General features: G+C 39.2%; 2 pseudogenes; both read left to right on the forward strand.

Moving 5' to 3' along the window:
- Positions 1 to 10,130: 10,130 nt before the first annotated feature.
- Positions 10,131 to 10,959, forward strand: LOC146457600 (uncharacterized; annotated as a pseudogene).
- On the forward strand, positions 10,859 to 11,974 carry LOC146457601 (uncharacterized; annotated as a pseudogene).
- Positions 11,975 to 12,500: the final 526 nt, after the last annotated feature.

The raw sequence follows: 12,500 nt of genomic DNA on the forward strand, positions 1-12,500 counted from the left end.
ACTGAGATGCAGGCAAAGGTTGACTCATAAGGTCATTAGGGATCTTACGAACACACGACGAAGACAGCAACGAGAACGTCAAAAAACAAAAGGTTTAATGAGCAAAGCAAAAGTTCTGCACGTACGTTTAGAATCATCACATTTCTTTAACGTCCACTGCAAAATAACGACGAGTAACAAATTAAAAGTATTAAGCAGAACTTTGGCACAAGACGGTGAATTTTTCTTTCTCTTTCTCGCCTTGAACGCCGTTACTAAATGATGTTCCTGAAATTCGTCCACATTGTACAAGTTGAACGTGAATAATCACAAAGTAGATCAGATAACGTGAATATATTTTCCCGTTCATGCGTGCTTGCATACACACTATTTTTCACTCACGGCTTTGTCCAGCCAAAGATCAGACAAGGTGACGTGCACGTGGTAGGGGACATTAGCAATTTAAAAACGTAGTACGAGTGTACATCTGAAAATATTACTAAAATAAAAATAAAAAAGGTCAAATTACTTGTTTTAAATTTGCAATATTTAGCGACCAAACTTCAAAGCCAGACATGATGTAGTGAACATTGCAAAGTGAACGATCAGGCCCGTAGCAGGGGAAGGGGCAGGGGAGGGGCAGGGGAGGGCTCAAGCCACCCCAGAATTTTTGGAAGTTAAAAACATTATGCTTAAAAAAATATATATATTAATTAAAACAAATTAATGTGCATCAATCAGTCTTGAATTTTGACGCTGCAAGTGCCTTTTCACAACTTTTAATAATCTGTTTACTACCTGTCAGTTTCCTTCGCTAACAGTTTGTTTTTACATATAACAGCAACAAAGGCACTCCTACCTGGTGAATCGAAAATAAGAACCAAAATGGATTGAAATCAACCAATCTCAAGCCATAAAAGCTGTTGAAATAAGATGTCCGCTCATTGATAGCAATATAAATGTCCTTAGTTTATAACAATTTAGTGTTCGCGCATTGTCGAAAGCCACACAGATGTCCTCTAAAAGATAAATTCTCCTGCATTTGGATTCTTACCGCCTGATTCCAAATTTAAAAAGAGAACGAAAAATTTGTCATCGTTTGTTTACGTCCTCCTTCAAACGTGATGATAAGGAAATTTCACGTTGTACTCTGCATAAAAAACAACAAAGAAATGTACCAAAAAGCGTGATGCAAGTGAAAAGTTGTTGTTTTGCTTACTAAATCTACTGCTTGACATTCTGGTTGCATCTTAACTGGCTCCCTAATCAGTCTGTTTTTTGGGTGACAGGGAAGGGGTGGGAGTAGTCTTGTTTAACCAATTTTCTCGGCCCCACCAGTTGTTATAGTCTTGCTACGGGCCTGGACGATATACAAAGATGAATTCGCGAACCATCCTATTGTTAATGTCGAGATTATGGTAAACAAAAAACCAAATTAAGGGAGGATGAACATCGCATGTAAACTAAATTTAAATGTAAATTTATTCCCAAAACCCTACATCTACAGCCAAAACTTGTGAAAAAGAGAGAGTGGTATGGATGATTTAATTTTATCGGCCAAAAGATTATCCACAAGGCCATTAACGCACCCGCATGGCATTGAAACTTCAACAGCGACCATCTTTTTTGAAACCCAGTCAAGCGTTGAAATGAGGCAATTTTTTCCTTTCCTCTATAGACAAACACAAAATGGTAGCGGGAAAACTCTCACACTGGAAATTACCGGCCCGAGATAGTCTCACTTTTGATTATTAGTTTCATTCACCGTTACCTTAGCGATCAATAACACAGAAGCAGAACATCTGCTTCGAGCGACAAAAAAAACAAACCTGTTCCCAGAAGACCTTTAATTCAAAAGGTTTTTTCGCCCTACTCTCAGAGGAGTTGATGCAAGTATTGCACGAATAACAGTGGAAAAGAGACATGAATTCGTTATCAAATACATTTTTATACAAAATTATAACTGCAAAACATTGCAATTATAAACTTTACCGGCAAAATATCAAACTGATAAACTTGATAACTGAAAAAGCGAATATATATCAATAACCACATTCACATTTTTAAGCGGCCACTTTCCAAAGTCCCGAATTATTTGTCAGTAAAGTGCTGTATTCGATACCTCTATTCAACGGCCACCTCTATTAAGCGGCCGCAGCCACCTATTTCCTTTTGAAAATTTAGTATTTATTGTGTTTTTACCTCTATTAAGCGGCCAGCAAATTATCTTTTCAAGCGAAATGGTGACAGATAATAACTGATGACAACAAGAACTGCAATTTAATCTCCACTATAATGACACCGATCAACTCCGACACTTTGCCCAGTTTCACGGTTACCAGGATCTTGCACGAATGTACATCTGAAAATAGTACAAAAGTATAGTTAATAAAAAAGTTAAATTACTCGTTTTGAGCTTCCAATATTTAGCGAAAATTCAAAGCCAGACATGACATACTGAGTATTGCCGGCGAAGTGAACGACGGATATGGAAAGATGAATTAGCAAACAAACTTATTGTTTTATGTTAAACACAATCCTAATTACGGGAATATCAGTGACTTTACACGGAAATTTAAATACAAATGTATTTACAAAACCCTACATCTACAACCAAAACTTGCAATAAAAAGTCAAGTTACTCGATTTACACTTGCAATATTTTGACGAACAGAATTCAAAGCCAGACATGATGTACTGAGCATTGCAAAATGAACGATTCATATCAGTAGATGAATTCGCGAACCAACCTATTGTTTATGGTAAACACAAACCTAATTACCGGAATATCAGTGAGTGTGCGGACACGGAAAATAAATGAAAATATCAATTTATTTACCAAACCCTACATCTACAACCAAAACTTGTGAAAAAGACAAAGTCGTCTGGATCATTTTATCATTGAACTTACTTTAGCGGTCAATAAAGCGGAAAGAGAACAACATTTCCGAGCGACAAAAGACAAAATCAGCTGTTCCGAGAAGACCTTTCAAAAGGGTTTTTTTCGCTCTTCTAGAGGAGTTGATGCAAATATTACGCGAATAATAGTGAGCGTTGTGGAAAAGAGACATGAATTCGTTGTCAAATACATTTTTTGTTAAAATTATAACACCAAAACCTAGCTATAAACTTAAAAAATTTATCGGCAAAACGCCAAACTGATAAACTAGATAACTGAAAAAGTGAATAAAAAGGAATAACGACATTGGCCGTAGAATGCAACGCTGGAGTGCTTGAACAATTTTACACTGTAGAAAAATGTTTAATTGAGACATTCTTCACTCGAATTATACACACGTAACAAGTCTGCAAACAACCATTTGCACGGTGTATTTTAATTTAGAGGATAGCCGGCATTTTTCAGTCTGGCATGCCTTGGTAAGGATAGTGGCATACGCAACGCTATTGCAAATAGAATCACAGTTGCTAAAAAATTAAAAGTAAGATTGTAAATTTTAAGCTCAGTAAGAAGAAAGACGACTTATTTTACAATCTTTTTGGAAGCATGTCAAGCAGAAAAAATCTGAGTCTTCGACAAAAATAGAGCTGAGATAACTTCCTCATATCTCAGTATTATTTAAAAAGGACATACCAAATAAATTTTATTATCTACATCTCACAAAAAGGATTGCAACCTAAAATCTTTCGATATCGTTAAGGCTGAGGAGAATATTCATTAAAGATGAAACTGGCAAAAAACATCCCCCATTCATAGATTTAATCCACAGTACTGACTATTTAACCAGGAAAGGATGCTGTGTTGTTCATTCTAATCTTCAATCTTCAAAGGATCTCTCCAAAGCTATTTCCCTTTTAAAATAATGAACTGACGCAAATAAGCATTAGTGCTTCTGTTGTCGCTTATTCAAACATACTTTAAGCAGTTAAACAACAAGGTATGCAATCAGCTATTCTTCCGCCAGTTTTACTTTGCTATCCATTAGCTACCGTCTGCTCGTTTTTTTTTTTTTTTCATAATCTATTTGCTTTCACCATCAACGGACGACTTTGCCTTGCTCTTCATCCTTCATGGCTGTTGAGCAAGAAAAAGAAAACTGTCCTTTTTTGTATAACTCCGCTTGGCAAAGGAGTTACCTGACGGATGACACGTACAAACATCTAGTTACTATAACTAGTATCATCTCGATCGCTACCCTTCCAACCATTGTGCTAAACGCAGTAATAATTTTTGCCGTGGCAGCAAAACGACAACTGCGATCCAACTCCAACGTACTCCTAGCGTGCCTTGCTATCACGGACTTGATAACTGGCCTGGTTGTACAACCTTTGTCCATCGCTGTAAACATTGAGCGAATGTACGGCGAAGGGCCATATTGCGCCTTGGAAAAGGTATGCTATATAGCTCTAGCTGGAGTTTGCGTTGCCTCGATGTTTCATCTCGTTCTAGTCTGCGTGGACCGATATATCGCTACCAAATACGCCTTGAGATACGAGGACATTGTTACACCACAACGAATAACAGCTTGTGTAGTTTTAGCGTGGGGACTTACAGTGCTTGTAATAGCTGACCTACTTGTTTTTGCAGTTATTGACAGTGAATTCGAAACAAAATTTTATTTTGTTTGCATGAAGGTCAACGATGCAATAGTTTTTTCGATCTTTTCAGTTTGCATAGTTTTTATAGTTTATGCTTACCGATATATTTACTCAGAAACGAGGCGTCAGGAAAAACGCCTTGAAACCGAAAACCTTTCTCATGAAGAAGCTAAAAGACTGAAGAAAGCCAACAAGGCAGCCTACATCGTGGCATTCATCCTGGGTGCTCTGATATTATCCTATTTGCCTGCAATAATAATCACCGTAGTCGCGGTTTATATAGGTGATATTACTCTATCAGTTATGAACATATTGTGGAGTTGGTCTATGACTATCATTTCGTTTAATTCTGTTTTTAACCCAATTATTTACTGTTGGCGAATTAAGAAGCTACGCCACGCTTTTCTTGAGATCTTGCATTTACGTCAGCCTGAGAACAGTCCACCAGCGATAGAAATGCAAGCAATACCAAGGCATCGTCTTCAAGTTCAGCCAACTTCCTCTGAAGCTTTCTCAGCAGCAATGACGGTAGCCAATCAAGAGCCGGTTTAGTTGTCATACAGCCATCTTCGAGCCAACGAAATTGTCCATATTGTGGAAACTGGTGAACAAGTCCTATATATAGTGTAATGTAAATATTTATTGATAATTTGTACAATATTGATTAAGTCACGTTACGGGACTCCGTAACGTCTTTATTGATATGAAATGTACAGAAATAACCAAATAAGCTCAAATAGAGATTATGCTGTAAAACGAGTATATTTTGCCGACCACTGCCTGTTCTTATATCGCTATATCGCACTTTATTACTGTTGTCTTCGTGAAGTTGATAGCCGCACACGACTCGATCTTGCTGTCTGGTAGCGTTGATAGTTCTTGTTCGAGATAGTTTCATATTTCATTTATTTGTGTTATCCAACGTTACCTTATTGGTCAATAACACGGGATGTGATTTACGTGATAACGAAAATTTGTCAGAAATGAAATTTTGACCAGCCAAGTTTTACACACGGCTTTGTCGAGCCAAAGATCTGGACAAGGTGACGTGATAGAGGACATAAGCAATTTAAAAATATAGCACGTATGTACATCTGAAAATATTACTTAACTAGTAGTAAAAAAGTCAAGTTACTCGATTTAAACTTGCCATATTTAGTGAACAAAATTCAAAGCCAGACATGATGCATTGAGTAATGCGAAGTGAACGCCGGATAAAGAAAGCTAAATTCGCGAACCAACTTATTGTTTTATGTTAAACACAAACGTAACTACGGGAATATCAGTGAGTATTACATGAACGGAAATTTAATTAAATGAAAAGGGTATTTACAAAACCCTAGATCTACAACCAAAACTTGTAATAAAAAGGTTGAGTAACTCGATTTAAATTTGGAATATTTTAACGCCCAAACTTGAAACCCGTATATGATGTACTGAGCATTGCAAAGTGAACTATATAGATAGATGAACCTATTTACTGGAATAAAAGTGAGTGCGCGGACACGGAAAATTAATTATTTCAAATTGAATTTATTTACAAAACCCTACATCTACAACCAAATTTTGTGAAAAAGACAAAGTGGCCTGGATCATTTAATCATCGAACATTACCGGCTTACCGGTAAATAACGCAGCCAGAGAACACCATTTCCGAGCGACAGAAAAAAAAAACCAGCTGTTCCGAGATGACTTTTCAAAAGGTTTTTTCGTTCTTCTTTGATGAAAGTATTGCTCGAATAATACTGAGTGTTGTGGAAAAGATACATAAATTCGTTGTCAATCCTAATCCTGGGTGCTCTGGTTTTCAGCCTTATTTGACTGCACTTATAGTCGCTGTATTTACGGTTTATATAGCTGACATTACTCTATCAGTAACGAACAAATTGTGGAGTTGGTCTTTGACTATCATTTCGTTAAATTCTGTTTTTAACCCAATTATTTACTGTTGGCAAATTAAGAAGCTACGCAACGCTTTTCTTGAGATCGTCCGTTTACGTCAGCCTGGGAACAGTCCACCAGCGATAGAAATGCAAAATACCACTAAATTGCCCTCGCATTCCGCCAACATCCTCTGAAGCTTTCTCAGCAGCAATGACTGTAACCAGCCAATGACCGGTTTTGTTGTCATTCAGCCATCTTCGAGCCGAAGAAATTGTCCATATCCAGGAAACTGGTGAATAAGTCTTGTATGTAGTGTAATGTAAATATTTATCACGCGTGTCATGTTACGGGATTACGCAACCTCTATATTTATATGAAATGTACTGAAATAACCAAATTGAGCTTTCTGCTGTAAAACGAGTATATTTTGCAGCCCCTTTCCTGTTCCTATATCGCACATTTTGACTGGTGTGATAGCCCCTCACGACCCTCGCAGTCTGGTAGCGCTGAAAATCTCTGGCCAGAGATAGCTTCATATCGTATTTATTTGTGTTATTCAACATTATCTTATTCGTCAATAACACGGTATGTGATTCACGAAATAACGCAAATTTAATTTGCAGTAGTAAAATTTTGACCCGCCAATGTTAATTTCACACGCGGCTTTGTCGAGCCAGAGATCAGACAAGGTGACGTGGTAGAAGACGTATTTACATCTGAAAATAGTACTAAAGTATAGTTGATAAAAAATTCAAATTACTCGTTTTGAACTTCCAATATTTAGCGAAAATTAAAAGCCAGACATGACATACTGAGTATTTCGAGGTGAACGACGGATATGGAAAGATGCATTATATTAGCAAATAAACTTATTGTTCATGTTAAACACAATCCTAATTACGGGAATATTTGTGAGTATTACACGGAAATTTAAATATAAATGTAGTTACAAAACCCTACATCTACAACCAAAACTTGTAATAAAAAGTCAAGTTACTCCATTTACACTTGCAACATTTAACGAACAAAATTCAAAGCCAGACATGATGTACTGAGCATTGCAAAGTGAACGATACATATAGATGAATTCGCGAACCAACCTATTGTTTATGATAAACACAAACCTAATTACGGAAATATCGGTGAGTGCGCGGACACGGAAAATAAATTAAATATAAATTCATATACAAAACCCTACACGTAAAACCAAATCTTGTGAAAAAGAGAAAGTGATCTGGATCATTTAATCATTGGGCATTACCTTAGCGGTCAATAACGCGGAAAGAGAACAACGTTTCTGAGCGTCAAAAAGACAAAACCAGCTGTTCCGGGAAGACCTTTCAAAAGGGTTTTTTCCGCTCTTCTTGAGGAGTTGATGAAACTATTACGTGAATAATAGTGAGCGTTGTGGAGAAGAGACATTAAGTTTTTTTCAAATACATTTTTGTCAAAATTATATCACCAAAACTTAGCTTATCAACTTTAAAAAGGAAACATTTGCTTGCAAATAGGATTTTTATGTCTCTTCTTCCAAGTGAGTATTTTTCAATTCCCTGGGGGCCTGGGACTTGGGGTGGCAGGTTTTCACATTTCAGCCGATACCCTTTAGGAGTCTTATGCTGGCCATGTAACCAGGCATCCACGTAAGCGTTACTTCAGTTCATCTTGACGGTGGTTAAAGACACGCATTTGTTCGTGCTTCCGAGCATTTTAATCTCGTTGGTGACGCCGTGATTCACTTGCATGGCGTTGGTGGTCGTACTGTGGAGAAACTTCGCCTTTATGACCTTGGTGTTGTTTCGCCTCGTCGAACTGATATTGTTATTCTTGAAATAGGCACTAATGATCTTGTTGATGATCGTCCGGAGGTTGTCGGTTCCGAGATTGATGATTTGGTCCAATTGCTCTTGGCATCTTATTCGGTACGTGTTATCGGTGATTGCGAGGTGATACCTCATGTTCGCGCGCCGTTCTTCAACGCGGCGGCACCGATCCTTAATCAGTATCTAAACGGTGTTCTAGAGCTTCGTCCCAATGATTTTTCCTGGCGTCACAGGGGTTTTAGTAATCCCACCGTCAGTCCTTTTTTGTGCGATGGTGTTCACTTGAACTCATCGCGGCCAGTATTCCCTTTATCGCAGCTATCGGGGAGCCATCTTGAAGGCCCTGTTTGCCCTCTTTGATCTTCTTTATCCCTGCGGTGCTCAGATTACATTTTATGTTTGTAGTGGGAATTCGAGCCCTCGTGCCTGCAGTTCATTTATTTGTGAGCACCTTATGGCCCTTATTATATTTATTCCCTGCGCTCGTGTTGTTCATGCGTGTTTTATGGAGCCCTTGTTGCTATTGATTGTTTATGTTTTGTTTAAGAGCCCTTATTTATGTTGAGGCCCTTGTTGCTCTCAACAGTTTGTATATTTAATAGAGCCCTTGTTGCTTTTGTTTATTTTTATTTTATGTTGAGCCCTTGTGGTTCATGTTTATTTCAATTGGAGCCCTTGTTGCTCTTTGCTGTTTTATACTAGAGCCCTGGTTGCTCTCAATTTTACTTTATTTTATTTTACTTAAGAGCTCTTGTTGCTCTCAGTTTATTGTATATCGAGCCCTTGTTGCTCATGTTTATTTGAAATAAGAGCCCTTGTTGCTCAAATTTAATTTTTAGGGCCCTTGTTGCTCTCAATTTTGTTTTGTTTATTTTATTTTTATATTAGAGCCCTTGTTGCTCTCAGGTTATTTCATGTTTATTTGAAATAAGAGCCCTTGATGCTCTTGTTTGTTTTAGAGCCCTTGTAGCTCGAATTTAATTTGTTACGGCCCTTGTTGCTCTCAATTTTGTTTTATTTATTTTATTTTTTATTAGAGCCCTTGTTACTCTCAGGTTATTTTGCTTAACATTATTCGCTTTGACAGGCGCCTGCGGCGACAATTTGACAGCCATGCCTGTTTTGTTGCTTACTGTATTCAGTGCTTGTAATTTTCCATTGCAGTGTTAGTTCTCGGTTCTGGCTTTGTTTCCTTTTTTATCTGTTATGCCTCCTCGCCGTTCTCAAAGATCCAAGCGCCCGTCGTCTCAGGCCTTGGAGCCTTTAGTAACCTCCCCTCCGCAGCGGGCCAGAAGGCAGAATCAAGTTGTGGAAGGCAACTTGCCATCCTCATCATCTGACCAACAAGCTTCCATGGTGCCGGAGGTTTTGGTGTCGGCTTCTTCCGTCGTATCTGTGAAGCTGGGCCCTGACTGTGCTGAAAGGTGGACCCAGAGGACTGAGCATGAGTGGACGGCACCGGGACTGGAGGCACAGAAGATGCAGAGAGTGATTGAGGCGGAGCTGGTGTGTAGTTGTGAGTCTGCGCTGGCTGAGGCAAGGAGCCCAATTGTTCAAGCAATGGCTGGAACTTCCTTGTAACTTCCTCCGTCACCCGGGATACAAGTTGATCCAGCACCGTGGCGAAGAGAGAATGGTAGAGGCAGTATCAGGATATTTTGGAGAGGATTATATTATTATGACCGCTGTATGCCGATGGGTTGCTCTAGCTCTTGCAAAACTTTTTAAATGTTTTCTTCTGCTATCGAATGGATTGCCCAAAAGAAATTGCATATCGATCACATTTTGCACTTGCTGGATGACTTTCTTATAGTTTCTCCCACTCACAATTTGTGCAAACAACAGTTAGATTTATTTTTAATGTTATGTCATTATTTGGGCATTCCTATGGCACCGGAAAAAACTCTTGGCCCATTCTCCACCATTTTATTTGCGGGTATTGAGTTGGACTCTGCCAAAATGGAAGGACGGCTACCTCCTGATAAGCTAGCTAAGTGTCAGGATTAAATTTCAGGTTTTCTTAGACGTCGCAAAGTTACTTTACGGGAGATTCAGTCTTTAACAGGGTTATTAAACTTTGCATGTTCAGTAGTTGTTCCCGGTAGGCCATTCCTGCGACGTCTCATTGATCTGACGCTGGGCATTCGTAGCCCTCATTTTCTTATAAGGGTGACTCGAGAAGTTAAAGAAGATCTTAAGGTTTGGCAGCAATTTTTGGCTAGTTTTAATGGCCGTTCCTTTTTTCTTTCTGATGTATGGTCTAACTTGCATCAGCTACAATTGTATACAGACGCATCCGGTGCCATCGGTTTCAGCGCAGTTTTTGGCAAGCATTGGTGTTATGGTGAATGGCCAGAGAGCGGGCGTCACCGCAACATTGCATTTCTTGAATTTTATCCCATCGTCCTTAGCCTGCATGCATTTAAGGATCAGCGTGTGTTGTTTTTTACTGATAATGAGGCTTTAGTCCATGTTATCAACAAACAGACTTGTCGTGACAAGGACTTCATGTTTTTTTGTGCGTAAGCTGGTTCTGGTTTGTCTTCATTACAATATTTGCTTTAAAGCGAAGCATGTTCCAGGCGCACAGAACAAATTGGCTGATTCTTTGTCTCGGTTACAGTTTCAGACTTTCAAAAAGCTGGCACCAGCTTACATGCACGAAGTTCCCACAGCGATACCTCCTCATCTGCAGCCGCTCAGTTGGCATCCATAGCTTTCTTTTTACTTCGTTTTAGTCTTCAGCCCTCATCCATACCGACTTATCAGCGTGCTTGGAGGCTTTTCCTTCAGTTTTTCATTTCTACATTTCAACTCCCTTTTTGGGCAATGCCTATTTCACCATCCGTTCTGGCCTTGTTTATTGCTTATCTGTTTCGCTCTCAGTATGCTCCATCCACGGTGATGACGTATGTCTCGGCTTTGGGTTACTGCCATAAGCTTCAGGGTTTTTCGGATCCCTCTAAAGTGTTTTATGTCTCGCAAATGCTTAAAGGTTTTAACAAAGTTGGGTTTCGCCTGGATAGTCGTCTTCCTATTACACTAGCAATTTTAGATAAACTGCTTTCCGTGGCACCTTCTTTAGTCGGTTCCTCTTACCAAATTTGTCAGTTTCAGGCGATGTGTGCCCTGGCATTCTTTGCCTTTTTACGCATTGGTACAATGACTTCCACTGGTGGGCGCAATGAGAATTCTCCCCTCCAAATTTCGCAGATTAGTAAACTGCTCAATGCTTCGCAGGAATTAATCGCATTTAAAATTACTTTTGGAAACTTTAAACATAGCTACAATGAACGCCCCTTTTCCATCACAGTCTCTCGCCAGCCACAAGCTTGCCCTATTGAATTTTTGGCTAAGTATTTGGCGATGCGGGGATCCAGACCGGGTGCTTTGTTCATTACAGTGGATGGGACTCCAGTTTCTCGATCGTATTTTTCAAATCAGTTGTCGTCTGCTATACAGTTTTGTGGTTTGTCCCCTTGAGTTTACAAGGGGCACAGCTTTCGAATTGGCGCTGCTTCCCATGCTGCAGATAAGGGGTTATCCGATGCTCAAATCCGCCTCTTAGGACGGTGGAAGTCTGATGCATTTCAAAAGTATCTTAGAATGCCTAGTCTTTGTTCTTAAAGCTTTCATTTACTAGCCATCCAGCAGGTGCAATTTGCCTTAGTTTACTGTGCTATTTGTCTATACCTTAAGTATCAGCTAGCATGGGCAGCTCTTGCTTTTGGTTTACATGCAATCATTCTTTTATTGCTCATTGGTGGCGGGTGTTTGACATAACATGCCGTTGTCGATTGTTCAGATTGCTATGGTGTTTTCACCTGTATTCCATACTGTTGATCTTGGGCATTAGCTAGCATGGGCGGCTTTTGCCTTGGGTTGGCATTGTGTGGAGTACTTTGAGTCAGGTTTTTGATTGGTTCAGCCTGCAGGGGCTGCTTAACTTTATTTCACCTAGTTGAATAATTTATTGTTGCTCCAAGGCATCGGCTAGCATGGGCGGCTTTTGCGTTGGGTTGGCGTTCTATATAGTACCTTGTACACATTTACTGGGGGGTCACGTTGGCAAGACGTTCAAGTTTTTCTTTCACATCGTTTGGTTGACCCAAGGCATTAGCTAGCATGGGCAGCTCTTGCTTTGGGTTGACATCATGTATAGTAATATTTAGCAAGTTTACAAATTGTTAAGTTTGCAAAGGCAATTACACTTGTCTTTCCTGTATTGGATTTTTCATGTTCTTATTTCACATAGTT

Source organism: Pavona decussata, unplaced genomic scaffold, assembly GCF_977016875.1.
Source record: "Pavona decussata unplaced genomic scaffold, jaPavDecu1.1 SCAFFOLD_238, whole genome shotgun sequence".
Classification (NCBI taxonomy): domain Eukaryota; kingdom Metazoa; phylum Cnidaria; class Anthozoa; order Scleractinia; family Agariciidae; genus Pavona; species Pavona decussata.